At 36.2% G+C, this 21,665-nt stretch overlaps 1 long non-coding RNA gene across 1 annotated transcript; it reads right to left on the reverse strand.

The window, feature by feature from the left end:
- Positions 1 to 281: 281 nt before the first annotated feature.
- Positions 282 to 19,970, reverse strand: LOC132346271 (uncharacterized). Its single transcript, XR_009496061.1, has 4 exons — positions 19,873 to 19,970; positions 18,356 to 18,893; positions 4,922 to 4,963; positions 282 to 319 (listed from the first exon to the last, which is right to left on the reverse strand). It is a non-coding gene; the product is annotated as an uncharacterized lncRNA (long non-coding RNA).
- Positions 19,971 to 21,665: the final 1,695 nt, after the last annotated feature.

Below are 21,665 nucleotides of genomic sequence, written 5' to 3' on the forward strand. Positions count from 1 at the left end.
TTTTCTTTTATATTTATTTGTCAGCAGTTAAAAGAAATGTTACTTCAAACAAGTATTATATGCATTTCAATTTTCCCTAATGTATATTTAAGAGATGATATGTCTTTAAAATATCCCCAATAATTTACAAAGTCACAGAGTTTTTAATTGTCTTGGTGAGGATAAATTTCGGATGCAAGTTGCTTTTGGATGTGGGTGATTCACCCACAGTAAAGACGAGGACAAGATATTGGCACTGTCAGATCTGCATGTCCTATTAATGGCTTGTACTAAATTTACATACCTTAGAAAATAATTTAAGCTGGTAGGTTTTTTTTTTCTGAAAAGGAATAGAACAGAGCAGATCAAAATTAAATAAAAGATATATTTCATTGTTGATAATATAACTCAAAGTTTTACCTACAGGATATCTTTTTTCAAATATATGGTAATGCATAAAGACATGATTTCATGACAGCTATCAACTAAATTCATTCCAGATAATCAAAAGTCTCTTTTAGGTACTTACTGTGTAAAGGTTAAAGATATTTTTATATGCTCATTTTTTAAGGAATTCTGTGGTAAGGGTAATAGATTTCATAAAAATAGAAGAAATATAACAAGTAAAGCGTTGCCCAAGTTTTGAGTAGGTAAGCAAAACATAAAAAATTAGTATCACCAATTTGTTTATTTCATACAGCTTAGTTCCTGTGCCTCACCTACATTCTTCTTGGCTGACTTTTGTTAGAAAAGGTCAGATTTTGAGTAATTGGATGAAAGTATAATTAAAGCTAATTAACAAGTAATGTGAGCAAGACTGTACAATTATAGAAATGATTTTCACAGTGATAAACTATAGCAGAAAGTTAAGAGTGCTGTAACTCCTAAAATACATTTTTCCCAAAGCCTTGTTTAAATTGCTTCCATGAGACAGTCAAGAACATGTGTGAAATTATTCACATATTTGACAATTTGGCTTTTGAAAACTTTTTTTTCACCCTCCAATTAATCCACCCCATCTATCCCTACCAAATTTAAATGGAATATGAAACTCATTTTACAAAATGACACCACAGAAAATATTGCTTTTTAGAGGTAAACGAGCTACCTAGATTATGTTTTTAAATGTTATGTTTAAAATCTTTTTGGTATCAGATTTTTAAAACCTTTAATGCAACACTCACCAAATTATAATATAAAACACAAAATTATGAATATGTTGAGGAAATTGGTAGAATAATTTACAACATATCTTTCTTTTGATTCTTTAAAACCTTATATGTATATAAGGACCTAAAATAATATTCTCCCCAATAAAAATGCTTTCTTTGCCAGAAATTCATTTATAAATTCATTTTCTTGGGTTCCAATAGCTCCTGAACCTGGACTTTTTTCCTTCCAATTTTTTACTGACACCTGCTCCAAATGGCTAAATAGAAAGAATGAAATTCTCATGTTGTATACTTCAGTTACATTTTATTACAGTGGATTTAACAATAACAAATAGCCAGGATATAGAATTCAAGATGATTTTAACACTTCTGCATGCACAGAAATGAGTTAATGATAATATTAATTATGTTGTCTTTCCTATTAACAATCATGCCTTTCAAATAAATAATGTTGTTATCTCCTTTTGTTGGTCATCAAATGGATATTTATTTACTAGAACCTGGAAGTAACCTTCAGCATCTTCTCTTCCTGGGATGACGGCCAAATGTTGTCCAGTAGGGCACTGGGCATCAGTGGACAGTGGGGTTTGGGGGGCTGAAATCCATGCCCTGTATTATTTCTCTGGTTGTGCCTCTCTCTCCCCACAATTCTGTCTCTCTGATTTTCCTTTTGTGTTTGTTCTCTCAGTTAATGCTTTCCAAGACGCCATAGCTCAGTCATTTTCAAATTCCTCACAACCTTCTTCTTTTTACATCTAACCAGTCTCCATAATCCATTGATGTGCATAGGTCAAAGTATTTCAAGTTCATCCCCTTATTCCACTTCTACTGATACTTCTCTTTGTTCAGACCAATATAAATGGTCATTCTTTTGAATTAGTCTTTTCATTCTTCTTTCATTTTATAATATGATTCCATACAATTTACTATTCTTTCTATGAAAACTATCTTTCTCAATTTTAGGCATCTTAGAGACTTCCATCGGAGAAGGCAATGGCACCCTACTCCAGTACTCCTGCCTAGAAAATCCCGTGGATGGAGGAGCCTGGTAGGCTGCAGTCCATGGGGTCGCTGAGGGTCGAGCACGACTTGAACGACTTCACTTTCACTTTTCACTTTCATGCATTGGAGAAGGAAGTGGCAACCCACTCCGGTGTTCTTGCCTGGAGAATCCCAGGGACGGGGGAGCCTGGTGGGCTGCCGTCTATGGGGTCACACAGAGTCGGATACGACTGCAGTGACTTAGCAGCAGCAGCAGAGACTTCCATGAGTTCTATGTATAATTTTGAGTAGAATATCCTGATATCAATCTTTTTCTTTTTCTTTTTTTGCACTTGAAGGACAGATTCTGAACATGAGTTAGAATATAGCATCTGATATTAGTGATTATTTTTATTTCATTGTAAAGCTTATATCTTTGCATAAATGAATTTCCCTTTTCTGATTACTGTGTGCCTCCTGGAGTCCCTTGTGTCTATCAGTCATCTTGAACTGTGACCATCAAGCCTTCTTTGTCTAAAGAGTGTTAGCAAGTATACTGTGAAGTCTAGATATACACAAACTTTTTCATTCTAAAATATATGAAATTTATACAGTATTTGTCAAAATTTAAGGTGCCTATAAATCACCTGGGATTTTTTTTAAATGAAGATTTTGATTCAGTGGGTCTGGGATAAGTCCTGAGGGTCTATATTTCTAACAAGTTTTTTAGGTGGTGGTCATGCTGCTTTGCACTGTATCATGGTACTGGTTGCCTGAATATACCATCAATGATTGTCTATGTATATGAAACTCAGAGAACTATTACTTTGGCAAACTGACTTTCAATTCAATAAATATTTAAGAGCAAGTGGTAGAGAGTTGAATAGTATCTATCCTCTGTTCTCAAAAGATTATTTATATCCTCTTGGTTAAATTGTAAATAGGCAAATAAATAAAAGCAACAGTTAGAACTGGACATGGAACAACAGACTGGTTCCAAATAAGAAAAGGAGTACATCAAGGCTGTATATTGTCACCCTGCTTATTTAACTTCTATGCAGAGTACATCATGAGAAAAGCTGGGCTGGAAGAAGCACAAGCTGGAATCAAGATTGCTGGGAGAAATATCAATAACCTCAGATATGCAGATGACACCACCCTTATGGCAGAAAGTGAAGAAGAACTAAAGAGCCTCTTGATGAAAGTGAAAGTGGAGAGTGAAAAAGTTGGCTTGAAGCTCAACATTCAGAAAACTAAGATCATGGCATCTGGTCCCATCACTTCATGGGAAATAGATGGGGAAACAGTGGAAACAGTATCAGACATTGTTTTGGGGGCTCCAAAACGACTGCAGATGGTGACTGCAGCCATGAAATTACAAGGCCCTTGCTCCTTGGAAGAAAAGTTATGACCAACCTAGACAGCATACATCTAGTGAAAGCTATGGTTTTTCCATTGGTCATGTATGGATGTGAAAGTTGGACTATAAAGAAAGCTGAACGCTGAAGAATTGATGCTTTTAAACTGTAGAGTTGGAGAGAAGACTCTTGAGAGTCCCTTGGACTGCAAGGAGATCCAACCAGTCCATTCTAAAGGAGATCAGCCCTGGGATTTCTTTGGAAGGAATGATGCTAAAGCTGAAACTCCAGTACTTTGGCCACCTCATGTGAAGAGTTGACTCACTGGAAAAGACTTTGATGCTGGGAGGGATTGGGGGCAGGAGGAGAAGGGGATGGCAGAGGATGAGATGGCTGGATGACATCACTGACTCGATGGACGTGAGTTTGAGTGAACTCCAGGAGTTGGTGATGGACAGGGAGGCCTGGCATGCTGTGATTCATGGGGTCGCAAAAAGTCAGACACGACTGAGCGACTGAACTGAACTGAACTGAATGGTAAAAAGTAACTATAAACCAGAGTAGAAATATAGTGTTATATCAACAGAAAGGCACACATATGGGAAGTGATGTGCCAATTATGTCTCAGTGAGGAGAAAGCAAAAAAACTTCAGAGGAATGTGGTATTTGAGAGCTCTTTGAAAGTAGAATTTCAAGAGGAACAATATGAATAATATAGTAAGGACCATAGGAATAATACAATAAAAAGAGAATTCTGGATTTAGGAAATTCTGGAACATAGGTTTACAAAGGTAGAACGTGGTGAGGTACTTATAGGACTTATCAAGAAGTCCTGCTTGGCTGTGTTGTTAAGTAAGTAATATACTGTAGAGTATAGGAAGGAAACTTGGAAGAGGTCTAGAAACAGAGAAGAGCACTTTAAGGGTCACCAGATGTGAACTTGGCCTATATTCCACATGGGAAAAATCAACATGACGCTCTGTTCAAGGCATAGCTTGAATATTTTCAGAATGCCTTTTAGACTAGCCTAGACTAATCATCTCTCTTGAAGCAACAGAGCCTTTTTTTTTTTTCAGTTTTCCTGTTTAACTCAGAGAACACGTAATGTGTAAGAAAGGGGATGAGGTAAGCAGATAGCAGGTCCTAAATACCAAGTAATCAAGATGAACAAATTATTGATCAAGAAAATATTAATATACCAGGTTGAGCATAATGACCACAGTTAAGTATATGATGGTATATGAGTGATTTCTATGTAGTACCATTACATATGATTTATAGGTGACACTATAAGCATAATTATAGATGGAGAGAGCTAAACTTAGGAATATCTTTAAGATTCCAATTCTCAATCACATGCAAATTCTAGTACTATTTCTGTATAGATATTTATTCTGATTTAACAAGTAAGGGACATAAGTTTTGGCCTACCTTAATTGCCCAGGGGCTACTCTGGTCTTCTTGATTCTTTACCTACAATGAAAAGATCAGAGTCCTTCATTGTGTCTTTTTCCTCTATTAATCAGATAAAGATACAATCCAAATTAAAAGTAGTGCTTGCTAAGCATATTGGATTTATGCCATCCCGAATAAATACGCAACCTAATAAAAAGAGTGCTCCCCCCACCCCACTTCTAGACAGTCCTTCTATTCTATGTAAATTAGACAACTACCACTTAGACCCTTTACATAAAATTCTGGAGTTGCCACTGTCAAAATGAATCTTGTACTTTACCAGGAGTCCCTTCCAACCTGCTCTCAGTTTCTGATAGGTTAATTGCGAGTTGTTTGCATAATGTCTTAATATTGTACATATATGCCAAATATATATGTTCTGTTTTTTCACTGAGCAAAGGAAAGTTCAAAAGGGCAACAAGAATGGTTCAAACTCTTCAAAATAATGATGTAGAAATACCAGCTATACAAGAATTTGGGTAAGAGTAGTGACTCAGGATCAGCCTTCATGGAGGCTCAGAGTAACACAAAATAACAAAATACGATGCCTCAGACACCCTCTTCAGAGTAGTGTACTGTACTACTTGGAATATGTAACTCCAAAGACTGACTGACTTTGAAAAATGTAACTCTGAAGACTCTTCAAAATTTGAAAGCTGGTTTTCAGGGACTTTTCTTCCTCCACATTTTTATTTTACCTCTATTTCTTTGTTACACTAGTGAAGTGGGTGTCTAGATATCCTTTTTTTTTAATTAATGTTTTTTATTGAAGGATAATTGTTTTGCAGAATTTTGTTGTTTTCTGTCAAATCTCAACATGAATCAGCCATAGGTATACATATATCTCCTCCCTTTTGAACCTCCCACAATCTCCCACACATCCTATCCCTCTAGATTGATACAGAGCCCCTGTTTGAATTTCCTGAGCTATACAGCAAATTCCTGTTGGCTATCTATTTTACAGTTACCACTAGGCAGCAAAATGAGTCATTTCCTACCAGTAAAGGAGAATCTGAAAATTCTGAAGTCTAAGCCATATCCAGGAGCAGTTGGGATGGTCTTTATCTTCTTTTCTGAGATTAACTTGACATCTTTACATTATGAGTAAGCACATGTTTGAGACCAATTTTAATGTTTTTCTTGGAAAAATAGTACACTTAGGAATTAAACTTTGTCCAAACAACTGGTTTTTATTAGTAAGGAGGCTATTGAAACATAGGACTCAGGAATAACAGAACAGAGGAACAGAATCATTAAAAGATAGATTTCTGATTATTCAGCTTCCAGTCACTTACTCATTTTAATAAAACTTTTTCCCCCAAACATCATTTAAATTCACAAGACATGTATATACACAATATTTATCTCTATATGTATATGCTGTACTGTGCTTAGTCTCTCAGTCGTATTCAACTCTTTGTGACCCCCATGAATTGTAGCCCCCCAGATCCCTCCGTCTATGTGGATTCTCCAGGCAAAAATACTGGAGTGAGTTGCTATGCTCTCCTCCAGGGTATCTTCCCAACTCAGGGCTCGAACCGTTGTCTCCTGAATTGCAGGGGAATTCTTTACCATCTGAGCCACTAGGGGAGCCCAAAAGGGGGTAGCCCATCCCTTCTCGAGGGGATCTTTTTGAACTAGGAATCAAACTGGGGTCTCCTGCACTGCAGGTGCATTCTTTACCAGCTGAGCTACCAAGGAATCCCCTAGATGCATATATAGAAAGACAATTTCTGTCCAAGGCAGAGACCACTGACTGTGTTATGGTGGTAAATTATATGATATAAACTAAATTCTTCTACAATAAAAATGGTATATAGTTCTATAAGTAAAAATGTATGCCCTTTTGCATACTGACAGTGAAAATTAATCAGAATCTATCTTTCCCAAAATAATTTTGAGTAACATGATTAATCTCTCACAGATAACTTCTGAGCACAGTGTTATGAGTTCATTAGAAACATTTGTTACAATAATGGCACCAAATGTTGAAGGAGTGGAAACTAAAGTAACATACTTCCATTTTAGCCAGACTTTCTCCATTTGATCAATCACTTTTAGTAGAAAAGGACTTTCCAGGGAGGTTACCATAATAACCAAATGGCAGGAATTTAGGATACTGTTAAAATTTTATTGAAAGAAAATACATCAAAAAGCTTTAAATCTCTTTTTCTGAAAACTGAAAAACAGTGTTCTCAATATTATCAACACTATCAAAAATGTTAGCCAATTTTATATTTATACATTTTAATTCTAAGAAGTTGTACCCACTCAGTGTTTCTTAACCCCATATTCCTTAACATGCCTCAAAGTTTGTCTGAGATAATCATAAACCACAATACCGTTGGACAGTGTTATTAATGAAGACCATGAAAGAGTTTATGTCAAAAGCCTGATTAAAGCATATTTGAATGACCTTTATAAAATTTTAGAATACAAAGGATTATGTATGTTGACAGTGAGTGAAATGGAATAACTAGAGATAAAAAGGATTTTTGATCCTAAAGAAGAAGATATCAAACCAGAATTTAGCCATAAAACATACTTTTGCAGCTACTTAAAACTAAAGAATTTATAAATCTTCCCTTCTCTCCTCAAGCCATCTAAGAAGAGAAAGCATTCTCAGAAAGTAACTGTAGTCTGAAGAAGTAACAGGCAAGATTTCACTTTTTGTGTAATTATTCTCATTATCAAGTTAAAGTTTGCAGCATATATTTTTCCAAGAGTTAAATTAGTTAAAAAAAAAAGACAAAAAAATATTGACAAAGATTTATTTCAGTTTTCACAGAATCTTTTAAGTAATGCTATGAAGCTGAGTGCCTAAGAATTGATGTTTTTGAACTGTGGTGTTGGAGAAGACTCTTGAGAGTCCCTTGGCCTGCAAGGAGATCCAACCATCCTAAAGGAGATCAGTCCTGGGTGTTCATTGGAAGGACTGATGTCGAAGCTGAAACACCAATACTTCCTGGCCACCTAATACGAAGAGCTAACCCCTTTGAAAAGACCCTGATGCTGGGAAAGATTGAAGGCAGGAGGAGAAGGGATGACAGAGGATGAGATGGTTGGGTGGCATCACCGACTCAATGGACATGGGTTTGGGTAAACTCTGGGAGTTGGTGATGGACAGGGAAGTCTGGTGTGCTGCAGCCCATGGGGCTGCAAAGAGTTGGATACAACTGAGCGACTGAACTGAACTGATGAACATACGTGCAATCAAAAAGTGATGAGCCCTATAAAGAAAAATATATTGTGCCCAATGAAAGACAGTGATAAAGAGATTAGTTTGGACTGGGTGATCAAGGAAGTCCTTTATGGGAAAGAACATACTTAAGATGAGACCTGGAAAATTCAAGGTAGATAGAGTAGGCTTTAAAGCAAATTCAAAAAAAAAAAAAAAAAAGCTTTGTGGACTTGATAAAGAGAAAAAAAAGCATTGTGGCAAGAGAATGAAGAGTTTAGGAATGAAAAATTAGAGAATCAGGCAGGCCCAGATAATACAGACATTTGTAGACCATGGACAAGAATCTGGATTTTATTTTAAATATAATGAAAGGCTTATGTTGCTTTAAGGGCAAAATCATGATCTAACAAACACTGAAAAATATATGGCACTTGAAGTTATGTGAAAACTGAATTGAAAGAAAAGAGGGAAATGAGAGAGATTAGTATGCTAGTCTGTTTGATTTGTCTAATAAGAGATGGCAGTGGCTTTGACTAAGGTGGGGAGAGAGGAAATGGAGAGAAATCAATGTATTTACAATAAATGTTGAGATTCACTGATGATTTGATGTCAAAGGTAAGGAAGAGGATGTGTCAAAAATGCTTGGTTTTTGGTGTGAAAAAGTGCATGAATCTTTGTTGTTCAGTCATTAAGTCATGTCCAACTCTTTGTGACCCCATGAATTGCAGCATGCCAGGCGTCCCCATTCTTCACCATCTCCAGGAGTTTGCTCAAACTCATGTCCATTGAATCAGTGATGCCATGAAAATATCTCATCTGTGATCCCCTTCTCCTCCCACCTTTAATCTTTCCCAGCATCAGGGTCTTCTATAATGATTTGGCATTTTGCATCAGGGGAGCAAAATACTGGAGCTTCAGCTTCAATATCAGTCCTTCCGATGAATTTTTAGGATTGATTTTCTTTAGGATTGACCGGTTTGATCTCCTTGCAGTCCAAGGGACTCTCAAGAGTCTTTTCCAAAACCACAGTTCAAAACCATCAATTCTTCAGTGCTCAGCCTTCTTTATGGTCCAATTATCACATCCATACACAACCACTGGAAAAATCATATCTTTGACTAGATGGACCTTTGTCAGCAACACCACTGGAAAAACCATATCTTTGACTAGATGGACCTTTGTCAGCAACGTAATGTCTCTGCTTTTTAATATGCTATCTAGGTTTGTCATCACTTTTCTTCCAAGGAGCAGATCTTTTTAATTTCATAGCTGCAGTCACCATCTGCAGTGATGTTCAGTTCAGTTCAGTTGCTTAGTCATGTCAGACTCTTTGTGACCCCATGGAATGCAGCACAGCAAGGCTTTTCTGTCCATCAACAACTCCTGGATCCTACTCAAACTCATATCTATTGAGTCAGTGATCCCATCCAACGGTTTCATCCTCTGTTTTCCCCTTCTCCTCCTGCCTTCAATCTTTCCCAGCATGAGAGTCTTTTCCAGTGAGTCAGTTCTTCACATCAGATGGCCAAAGTATTGAAGCTTCAGTTTCAACATCAGTCCTTCCAATGAATATTCAGGACTGATTTCCTTTAGGATTGACCAGTTTGATCTCCTTGCAGTCCAAGGGACTCTCAAGAGTCTTCTCCAACACCATAGTTCAAAAGTATCAGTTCTTCAGTGCTCAGCTTTCTTTATAGTCCAACTCATACATCCACACTTGACTGCTGGAAAAACCATAGCTTTGACTATATGGAAATTTGTGAGCAAAGTAATGTCTCTGCTTTTCAATATGCTATCTAGGTTGGTCATACCTTTCCTTCCAAGGAGTAAATGTCTTTTAATTTCATGGCTGGAGTCACCCTCTGCAGTGATTTTGGAGCCTAAGAAAATAAAGTCTGTCACTGTTTCCATTGTTTCCCCATCTTTTTGCCATGAAGTGATGGGACTGGATGCCAAGATCTTAGTTTTTTGAACGTTGAGTTTTAAGCCAGCTTTTTTACTCCCTCTTTCATGTTCATTTAGAGGCTCTTTAGTTCCTCTTCACTTTCTGCCATAAGGGTGGTATCATCTGCATATCTGGGGTTATTGATATTTCTCCTGGCAATCTTGATTCCAGCTTGTGCTTCATCCAGCCTGGTATTTCGCATGATGTACTCTGCATATAAGTTAAATAATCAGAGTAATAATATACAGCCCTGAGGTACTCCTTTCCCAATTTGGGACCAGCCCTTTGCTTCCATGTCCAGTTTTAACTGTTGCTTCTTGACCAACATACAGATTTCTCAGGAGGCAGGTCAGGTGGTCTGATATTCCCATCTCTTTAAAATTTGTCACAGTCTGTTGTCATCCACACAGTGAAAGACTTTAGCCTAGTCAATGAAGCAGAAGTAAATGTTTTTCTGGAATTATCTTGTGTTTTCTATGATACAACTTACATTGTCAATTTGATCTCTTGTTCCTCTGCCTTTTCTAAGTCCAACGTGAACATCTGGAACTTCTTGATTCATGTACTACTAAAGCATCACTTAGAGAATTTTGAACATTTCTTTGGTAGCATGTGAAATCAATGTAGTTGTGAGATTGAACGTTCTTTGACATTACCCTTCTTTGGGATTGGAATAAAATATGAACTTTTCCAGTTCTGGGGCCACTACACAATTTTCCAAATTTGCTGGCCTATTGACTGCAGCACTTTCACAGCATCATCTTTTAGGATTTGAAATAGCTCAGCTGGAATTCCATCACCTCTGCTAACTTTGTTCATAGTGATGATTCCTAAGACCCACTTGACTTCTCACTTCAAGATGTCTGGCTGTCGGTGAGTGATCACAACCATCGTGGTTATCTGGGTCATGGTTATCTAGGTTATTTTGTATAGTTCTTCTATGTACTCTAGCCACCTCTTCTTAATATGTTCTGCTTTTGTTAGGTCCATACCATTTCTGTCCTTTATTGTGGCTACATTTGCATGAAATTTTCCCTTGGTATCTCTAATTTTCTTGAGGAGATCTCTAGTCTTTCCCATTGTATTGTTTTCCTCTATTTCTTCACATTGTTCACTTAGGAAGGCTTTCTCATCTCTCTTTGCTATTCTTTACCATTATGCCACCTGGGAAGCCCATTAGTTTCAAGTATACAGCATAGCACTTCATATATATCAATATATCTATATCTTAGATAGATTTTTCACATATTATAACTTTCACATTCTCTTCCCTTTAGGTTGTTACAAAATATTGACTACAGTTTCTTGTGCTATATAGTAAGTTCTCATCGTTTATCGGTTTTATATACAGTAGTATGTATATGTTAATCTCAACCACTGATTTGTCCTTCTCCCCACCCCTTTATCATTTGATAATTTTGTTTTCTATGTCTGTGAGTCTCTGTTTTGGAAATAAGTTTATTGGTATTTCCTTTTTTTTGGATTGCATGTATTAGTGATATATAATATTTATCTCTCTCTGGTTTCCTTAACTTCAGTTCAGTTCAGTTGCTCAGTCGTGTCCGACTCTTTGCAACCCCATGGACTGCAGCATGCCAGGCCTCTCTGTCCATTACCAACTCCTGGAGTCTACCCAAACCCGTGTCCATTGAGTTGATGATGCCATCCAACCATCTCATCCTCTGTCGTCCCCTTCTCCTCCTGCCCTCAATCTTTCCCAGCAATCAGGGTCTTTTCAAATGAGTCAGCTCTTTGCATCAGGTGGCCAAAGTATTGGAGTTTCAACTTCAACATCAGTCCTTCCAATGAACACCCAGGACTGATCTCCTTTAGGATGGACTGGTTGGATCTCCTTGCAGTCCGAGGGACTCTCAAGAGTCTTCTCCAACACCACAGTTGAAAAGCATCAGTTCTTCGGCTCTCAGCTTTCTTTAAAGTCCAACTGTCACATCCATACATGACCACTGGAAAAGCCATAGCCTTGACTAGACAGACCTTTGTTGGCAAAGTAATGTCTCTGCTTTTGAATATGCTGTCTGGGTTGGTCTGGGCTACTTAACTTACTATGACAATAATCTCTAGGTCCATCCATGTTGCTGCAAATAGCACCCTATTCTTTCTATTGTTTAGTGTCTTTATAATTTCCCACATTTCCTTTCAATCTTTTTGTACCTTGGAATTTAGCATATCTATTGTAAATAATAAATGAGGTAATTTTAAAAAATCTATCTTCTAGTCTCTACCTTTTAATTGGAGTAACTTATCCATTTAAATTTAAGTTTGAATAAAACAGGAATTTCATTTGCTGTTATGCTATTTGTTTTCTATGTCTTATGTCTTTTGGTTTATCGAAGTAGAGTCATTCAATATTATATGTTACAGGTGTGCAATATAGTGATTCACAATTTTTAAGGGTTCTTATACTCATTTTATAAAGTATTAAATATATTCCCCATTGGACATATATCCTTGTAGCTTATTTTATTTATACCTAATAGTTTGTGTCTCTTAATCTCCTATTTGCCCTGTATTGCCCCTCCCCTTCTTTGTCTGCCCTCTGGTAACCACTAGTTTATTCTATATATCTGTGAGTCTGCCTTTTTTGGGGTTTGTTTTATACACTAGTTATTTTTAGATTGTATGCATAAGTGGCATCATATGGTATTTGTCTTTCTCTGATTTGTTTCATTTTAACTTAATGACTGCAAGTCCATCCTTGTTCCTGCAAATTCTCATTTTTTTATGGCTGGGTAGTTTTCCCTTATGTGTGTATAATACATACATGACATCATTTTTATCCATTCATCTATTGATTGATGGCGACAGAAATGGCAACCCACTCCAGTACTCTTGCCTGGAGAATCCCATGGACAGAGGAGCCTGGTGGGCTGCTGCCATGGGGTTGCACAGAGTCGGACACAACTGAAGCGACTTAGCCTGCATGCGTAGATTGATACTTAGGTTGCTTCCATAGCTTGGTAACTGTAAATAATGCACCTCTGAACACTGAGGTGCATGTATCCTTTCAAATTAGTGGATTCTTTTGGGGTATATGTAACTAGGAGTGGAATTGCTTTGTCATTTGGTAATTCTTTTATTTTGTGAGAAACCTCTGTACTATTTTACACAATGGCTGCCACAATTTACAGTCCCATTCACAGTGTACAAAGATTCACTTTTCTCCACATCTTTGCGAACATTTGCTATTTTTTTTTTTTGGATAATAGTACTTCTGACAGGTGTGTGCTGATATCTCAGTGTGGTTTTGATTTCCATTTCTTTGAGTGATGTTAAGAATCTTTTGTTATTTTTCCTCTGTTCCCCCATTTCTGCTTTCTTTTGCATTAAACATTTTTCAGCATCCATTTTAATTTTCTTAATTATATTCTTGAGTACATTTTTGGTTTTTAAGTTTCCTGGGCAATATAATTGCTATCTTAATCCACTTTATATTGATACCAACTTAATTTCAATAGCATACATTTATATTTTCTTCTAATAGAGATCTGTTCTCAATCTTCTTTGTTTTGTAATTGTCAAATTACATTTTTTATGTCTATCAAAGATTATAATTATTACTTTATGCATTTTACTTTGAATAAAATAGAAATAAATCTTACAAAAAGACATTCTTTTATATTATGTAGTTATGTTTACTGATGCTCTTTAACTCTTCATGTGGATTCATGTCACTGTCTAGTGTCCTTTCATTTCGGATGGAAGAACTCTCTCAGTAATTATTGTAGGCTAGAATCACTACAGGCAGGTTCTCTTGGGGTTCCTCCCTAGCAATATCTCAATTTTACCCTTCATTTCTTGAAGGATAGTTTTGCCATATATAGATTTTGTATGTTTGTAGCTTAGGAGGCTATATCAATAACAGACAAAATAGACTTTAAGGCAAATTGATTCTAGAGAAAAAGAGACGTTTTATAATGATAAAATGATGAGCCCATCAGGAAGACAGAACATGTACAAACGTATATCTAGGAGCACCCTAAAATACACGAGCTTTTCTGAGAATTCTGCAGACTTTTTTTTCAACCATTTGCATATTTTGTTGCACTGCTTTTTGACTCCACATTTTCTGATAAAAGTCAGCTTTTACAATCTTATTCAGAAGTGTTTGTATAGTATATAAGTAGCTTTTGTTTTGTTGCTTTGAAGATTTTCTCTTCATCTTTGACTCTTCTCTATTGGCCTATGATATTTCTAGGTATGATGATATTTAAATTTATTTTATCTGAAGTTCACTGACATTCTTAGATGAGCAGACTAGTATTTTTCATGAAATTTGCGACATTCTTGACCAATATTTCTTCAAATATCTTTTCTTTCTTTCTTTCTCTCTTCTCTTCATGAAATTCCCATTCCGTGTATGTTGCTTTCTTGTTCCTGTTTACAAGTCTCTGTGGACCTGTTCATTTATTTCATTCTCTGCTCCCCAGACTGGATAATCTCTCTTGAACTGTGACATTTGATGAGTTTTTCTTCTGTTAGCTTGAATCTGTTTCTGATTCCCTCTAATAATTTTTTTTTCAGTTATTGTAACTTCCAGTTGCAAACCTATTTCTATTTGGTTCTTTTTTTAAAAATTTTGGTGAGATGCCATTGTCATATTACTCTTTATTTCTTTAGATGTGATTTCTTTTAGCTCTTTAAACGTTTTTAATAGATTATTTAGAACTTTTACGAACTAAATATAAAAGCTGAGGACCCTCAGAGATATTATTTTATAACTCCTTTTTGCCTTTTTATGTGACACATTTCTTTTCTTTTTCCATATCTCAATTTTTTTGTTGTTGTTGAAAATTGGACATTTTAGAAAATGCATTGTAACAACTTTGGTATCAAGTCTTACCCCACTGCTCAGATTTCAGGGTTGTTGGAATTTCATTGTTTTTCTTATTGCTGTATATTTGTTCAAAGACTTACTTGAACTAATTCTATAGATTCTTTATTTCTATAGTATGTAACTGTTGAATTCTCTGGAATTTTTCAACTCAAAAATTTAAAATAACGTTTTAAATTTAAAATAATTCTATTTTAAACCTGCTGTCTTATGAGTCACCTCTGACTCAGTATAATTAAGTGGTCAGCCAGTCCAAGTTTTGATGAGAAAATATCCTTTAATACATTGTTTATATATATTCTACCTTTGCCAAGGGGATCTGTGTAAGAAGACATGCTTTCAAATTTCAGGTCATTTATAAGATAGCCTTAGCTTTCATTTCCTGCTTGCTAAGGGTCTCAGGTTCAGTCAAAAATTAAACTAGCTTTCTTCTTAACCAAGTCTTTCATGAGCTGTGTGCATGCTTTTGCAGTATTTTAGATGTCCAGAGATATGTTGGAGCTTTTCAGATTTCCCTGTAGCCATTTCATTATCTAAGATTTCCTTTTAAATTCCTGGTCAGGCTTTTTCCAGATGCAGTATAGCTAGCAGATTGGAGTTGTTTCAGTAATGACCTGGGGGTAGTACCCCTCTTTTCCACCTTTGGCTTCCACCTTTTCCACCTTTGGTTGAAATCTTATTAAAGCTTTTTTTTTTAATTTAATTATGTCAGTAATAGAGATTTTTCATGAAACTGCATGTTCGGACATTTTATTGACTGTGTTTTGCAGATGGTGTTTCTTATGGAGCTTCAGAAGAATACAGTCCTGTCTACTGGCTGCAAGACTGTTAGCCTTTCATGGGTATGGGGAGCAGAGATGGGAACTGTGCCAACTTAAAATACAATTGACCCCACTATCTAGAGATATTCAACAGTTTCTCTTGTACAGATGACTTTGTTCTTGTTCTGATCATCCTATTCATACCATGGATGAAGGAGGATTCCATTAACCTAAGTAGCAGAAACCGGCTGCATGCAGGGTATTTGACGTTGAACAGGTGAGACTATCAGCAGTATATTAGTCAAATATACACACACCTTGTGGGAAGAGGACACCACATGCCGTGCACAGAGGTTGCACCTGGAAAGAGTGAGACAAAAGACTGTGGGAAATAGGTTTTGTAGTAACAGGAGAGTGGGGTGTTGTTGTCTCAGGAGGTTGTGACTTGTTTGAATAATTTTGCTGGCTGGCAAAGTGGTGAAGCCAATTACCTGGGCAGGGAGCCTTCTTGGTTGGGATAGTGAGAAGCATATCTGTTAAGGGCAGAGGAAGTCCTGGCTAGTCCTTGGAGGACTCATCAGGCTCAAAGATATTACAGCAGCAGCACATGGGATTTCAAGCCTTACAATACAGCTCTTAGCTTTGGTGAATAGAGTCTAGAAATGGTTACTTTTAGTTGTTGTGTCAGTAATTTTGTCATTTTTGTAAGAGACTGAGTGGTTCACAGAGGTTCTCACTCTGCCATTCTGGAAGCCATTCTTTGATTTTCCTTGAACATTAGAATTTGGTTTCTGGCTGATGGAAGGCTCTTCATTAAATGGAATCAGCCATTGGAACTTTAGAAAAGATCTAATGAAAATGCTTCTCAAAGGACTATCGTGCTGCATGGAATTTTTCAAATGTGTTAGTTTTTTGTCTAGACATGATAGAAGAGACACTCAAAGCTAAAACATATCAATCGAAAATGTTAATGGTTTTTCTCTCTGAGTGATTCAGCTATAAAGTGACAATTACTTCTTGTCTTCAACATCATGGCATGTGATGTTACTCTATATTTTAGAAATTTATATAACTTAACTACGTGTTGTTCAGATAATCAGAGAGATGAAAAAGTCTCTCCCTTTAAAATGGTTGACAATTAACAATGATAATGAAGAGTCATGGCATAATGCCATTATATAGAATATGAGAAATGACTTAGTTTTTGAGTAATATCTTTATCTTAATTCAGCATTTTATACCATTTCTAAATTTGAGTGTGTTTTCTCATGTCTTTAAAAATAGGAATACTAAAAAAGTATAGGGTTGTTGTAAGAATTAAATAAGATAATACACTAAAAAGTGAGCACTTAATGAATTCTTAATAAATGTTGGGTCATAGTTCCTTCAAGAGCAGAAATAAAGGAGCACTGGAGGAAGTACACAGTGATAATAATACTGTGGGAGAGAGAAGAGTAGGAAAAGATATGTGAATTACATGCAGAACAGCCTCATTGTGACTGGGTGGTAGGCATTTGTTTAGGGAGAGGAACACAAAGTATTCCAAGATTGTGCAAAAGCGAAACATCACTGATTTAACATTTGTTATTCTACCTGGACCTGACGTATTATCTCTAAACTGTAGACTAAAATTCTTTTTTCAGTTTCATTTTTGCAATCACACTTATTCTATATTTATCCAACATTTACTCTAAAGTTACTCTATGCTTTTATGTTTATCACACACTCTTTTGTGATTGTTGAATATGCTTAGGCCATCAAAATACTGCAAAATATGTTTCTATAATTTTAATAGTTTTCTTACCTTAATCATTTTTGTTTTCTACACATTTAATGCAAATTTTCTATATAGTTTCAAGAACCCCATAGTGGATATCAAATACCACAGGCTTAAGTTTTATTTTTTTCTATTTGCCTTTGCTACTTTTGGCATCATCATTCATCTGCAAGCTTACTGTTTAGAAATAAATTGGTGTTTGTAATTAAAGACTGTATCTGTATATAAACTCATGCCATGTTTATATCCATGTAAAATGAATATGGCTATATGTTTTATATAAACTTATACATAGATAGGTATACATGATTTAACAAACATGAAAAAAATTCTAGTTTAAGTTCTATGTAATCTAGATTGTTTTAATTTCTAATTTTTAACTTTTCATTATACCAAATAAAAGTTAGTATGGAGAGGATAGCAAAGATTTTAAAATTTATTTTTATATTTTAGCAAATTATGAAATATTATAACTCATTTTGGTAATTAAGTATATAGCTTTAAAATTTTGATACATTCTTAAGATGAATATTGCAGATTTTAAAATTCTTAATGTTCTTAAATATAATCTGTTTAATGTTTCACACAAATTCCTACAATCATTAATGTGAAGCAATGCTTTCTAAGGCTATTATGTGCTGAAAATCTGTGGTCAAAGAATGAGAAATCCAGCTGCTTCTATTGCTGCAGTAGATTTAGAATAAAAGCTCTAATGTTTCTCGAAGAAAAAAAATAAACTGTATTCTAAAGGTTTCCACTTCCTGCAAGCAGGGAAAAAAGTAGCCTTGGAAAAACTTGTGAATGCTTTGTCATTTCTGCAAAATTGTGAAAACACCGAAGCAGCTAGTTTACTCATCCTTGATTTCCCCGATGGCTGAGTTCCCATTAACTCACCGGAGAATGAGATGCAGACCCAGGGCCTTTACATGTCATTTTGACAAGACATAATGTCCGATCTTGTTTGTGTATGCCTTTCCCTTCTACCTCAAGCCTGCTTCACTACTGGTGGTCTGCCCGTGTGCAACACAGATGTTTCTCTCTCCGCTGCATGCTTTATTTTTCAAGTAGCTTCGGAGAGCATATGTTTCCATGTGAGCTTGTTCCTTCCTTCTTCCAACACCTTCTTGTGCTACATAAACAATCTTCATCTGCCCTCTCAGATCTGAGGCGCACCAGACTTTCACAGATGTCGATTTCTTTTTCAGACTGTTTGCCTCTGGTGAACACAGTCTTCAGATAATGTCTCCCTTCCTTCTCTGTTCCAAATGACTTGGAATGCAGATTTTTTCCCTCCTTTCAACTCAGTTTCCTTCTGTGACCCCAGCGTGTTTTCGTCCCCTTTCTTCTAAGTCTGTCTTTGTACTAGCTCTCCAGATGGGATCAAGGATGAGCTCTTCCGGCACCTCATTTTATTCTCCTTAGGACTGTTTGGCTTGCAGGAAAAAAAAAAAAAAGGCAAACTACATACGTTAAATATTTCACATGTGGGGCTACCTATATTTATCTCATTTGTTTCCTTTTGAGGGTTTTTCATGTTTTACTTATTTGGTAGCTGTTTTGTTTAATTATTTTCCCATTTGGGGGCTAGTTCATTACAAAAGGGGCCACCACAAATATATGTACATAAATATAATGTTGTGTATAAATACATTTAAGTGTAAGGTAACAGATACTTTAATACCTATTTTTCTTTTTTTTGTAAAAGAGTTACCTCTGCTTGTCTCTCATTTCTTCCACATGTATTTGTTTGGCATTCTAATGCTGGTACCCAGGGGACTTTCTGGCACATAGTACCTTCTCAACAAAGCTGAAAAGGTCTCTCTTCACAAGGAATTTATATTTTAGTGTGAGAGACAGCTAATGAACAAGCACACATAGAATTAAGATAATTATGAGAGGATGCCAACTGAGCTGAAAATTCAAATGATAAACAGGAGCCTGGATGCAAAAATCATGATAATGAGAAATATGGGGAGGGGAGAGGAACAAGTGCAGAGTCCCTACGGAAAGACTAATGTGGGCATCGCTGAGAACAGGAGATGTTGCTGTGACTGACATGTCATAATGAGCATGGTGGAGAGGGAAGGACTCAGTGTTGAAGCAGAAGTCTGGAGCCAGATATTTAGGGCATCTGAAGGTAAGGGTAAGAATTCTAAATTTTCTTCCAAATGCCCTGAGAAGCCACAGAGGTTTGTAAACAAGGAAGCAGTATGATCTGACTTATGTTTTTGAAACGTCACTTTGGCACCTGTGATAATTTCTCATATTGTTATTTTTTATTTTTAAAGACATTATTTTTAATACACTTTTATGTTCATAAAAACTGAAAGGGAGGTACAGAGATACCTCCTGTATCATATACCCCCTGTCCCCACACATGCATAGCGTCCCCCATTAGCAGTGCTACTCACCAGAGTGGTACGTTAGTTATAACTGGTGAACCTACAGTGAGACATCATAATTGCCCAGAGTTTGTCCTGAGGTTCAGTCTTGGTGTTGTACATCCTATGGGTTTGGACAAATATATAATGACATGTATCCATCATTTTGATATCATAGAATTTTCACTGCTCTAAAAATCCTCTATACTCCGCCTATTCATTCCTTCCCCTCATGCCACAAAAGACCACTGATGTTTTTATGGTCTCCATGGTTTTGCCTTTTTCAGAATGTCATAGTTGGAATCATACAGTATGTAGCCTTTCCAGATTGGCTTTTTTTCACTTAGTAATTATGCCTTTAAGATTCCTCCATGCCTTTACATGGCTTGGTAGCTCATTTATTTTTAGAACTGAATAATATTCCATTGTCTGAATGTCATGATTTTTAAAATGAACAATCTTAATATTATGATCAACCATAAAGTGATTTATGAAGTGATTTATTTTCAGAGAAGACTTTGCTAACTCTTGTGGTTTTTTTCTGCCTCTTCTTTTAACTAGCCTGCAGTATTTTTAGCAGATTATTGATAACCTCTTCATATTTCAAATTCGATTGGGCTGCAAATATTTTTGGGATTTTACCCATCAGCCTCACTCTCCTGAATCATGTCTTGTACTCACCAGGCCTTGCAACTCATGCATCTGTCCCTGCCCATATGCATGAGCATCTTCCCTTCCCTCCTTCTCTAGGAATGCTCATCTTTCCATCACCTGTTTGGGAAGCATCTAATCCTCCTCATCCCAGGGAACTTCTTCTATGAAGCTTCCTGACCACCTTCTGTGTTCTGTTCTCATATGCCTCATATGAGACTTCTATAAAAACTCCCCCAATATAAATATTTATAAATGAGTAGTGAATTGGGAATCACTGGAGAACTAGAAAGGACAAACACTGTGAAGGACCTTGAGGGCAAGTTAAAAACGTGTTTATTTTAATCTCAAAGCGGTAGAGAGACTCCCGAAGAATTTCAGTGTAAGGGAAACAAGGTCAGATTTGTCCTTTAGAAAGTTCACTCTGGCAGTATACCAGCAAGAAGAGTGAGTTGGATGAGAAAATGAGACTGGAAGCATGCTATTGCTTTAGGTTAGATGAGGCATGATGGGAACTTGAAACTTTCACCTGCACACACTCAGAAATAACAGTGGAAATGTAGAAGAAAGGATGGGTTCAGAAAGATTTAAACCATGCCTAACTGATGAGCAGTGTGTAAGTGAAAATAATTTATTAATAGAAAGTGAGGGAGAGAATAGAATCTAGGATTCCCCCATTCCTGTCTTGAACATCATGAGAGTGATGCAATTCACTAATATAGGCATATAGATTAAGCATTTGGGGGAATCTTTTCACGCCACCAGTTTAAACAATTCCTTATTGTTTTTTTATTTGCCAATACTGAGTTTTCATTTTGCAAGTTAGCCCTCTTTGTTTTTTCACTTAAGATTTTTTAATGTATATTAATTTTGAATTTCTGAACTGCCTGTAATACTGCTAAAGTAGAAGAAATAAGCATTTTCATACTCTTTTTATAGATGAAATAATAGTGTTCCTTATTGGACAAATGTGTTTGAAGCAAGTTTGATGAGTTTGGGATATACCAGGTGGGGACTCAGGAAAAATTAAGGCAGGGCTAGGAATGATTTGGGATCATTCACTGCTTCCCTCACCATCATCTCATAATGTCTCTTTCCTCCTACTACCAAATTGTTCAATTTCCGTTTAAGAGATGCCCAATAATTATTTCTTTGATACTTCATATATTCTG

Source organism: Bos taurus, chromosome 1 (assembly GCF_002263795.3).
Source record: "Bos taurus isolate L1 Dominette 01449 registration number 42190680 breed Hereford chromosome 1, ARS-UCD2.0, whole genome shotgun sequence".
Taxonomy (NCBI): domain Eukaryota; kingdom Metazoa; phylum Chordata; class Mammalia; order Artiodactyla; family Bovidae; genus Bos; species Bos taurus.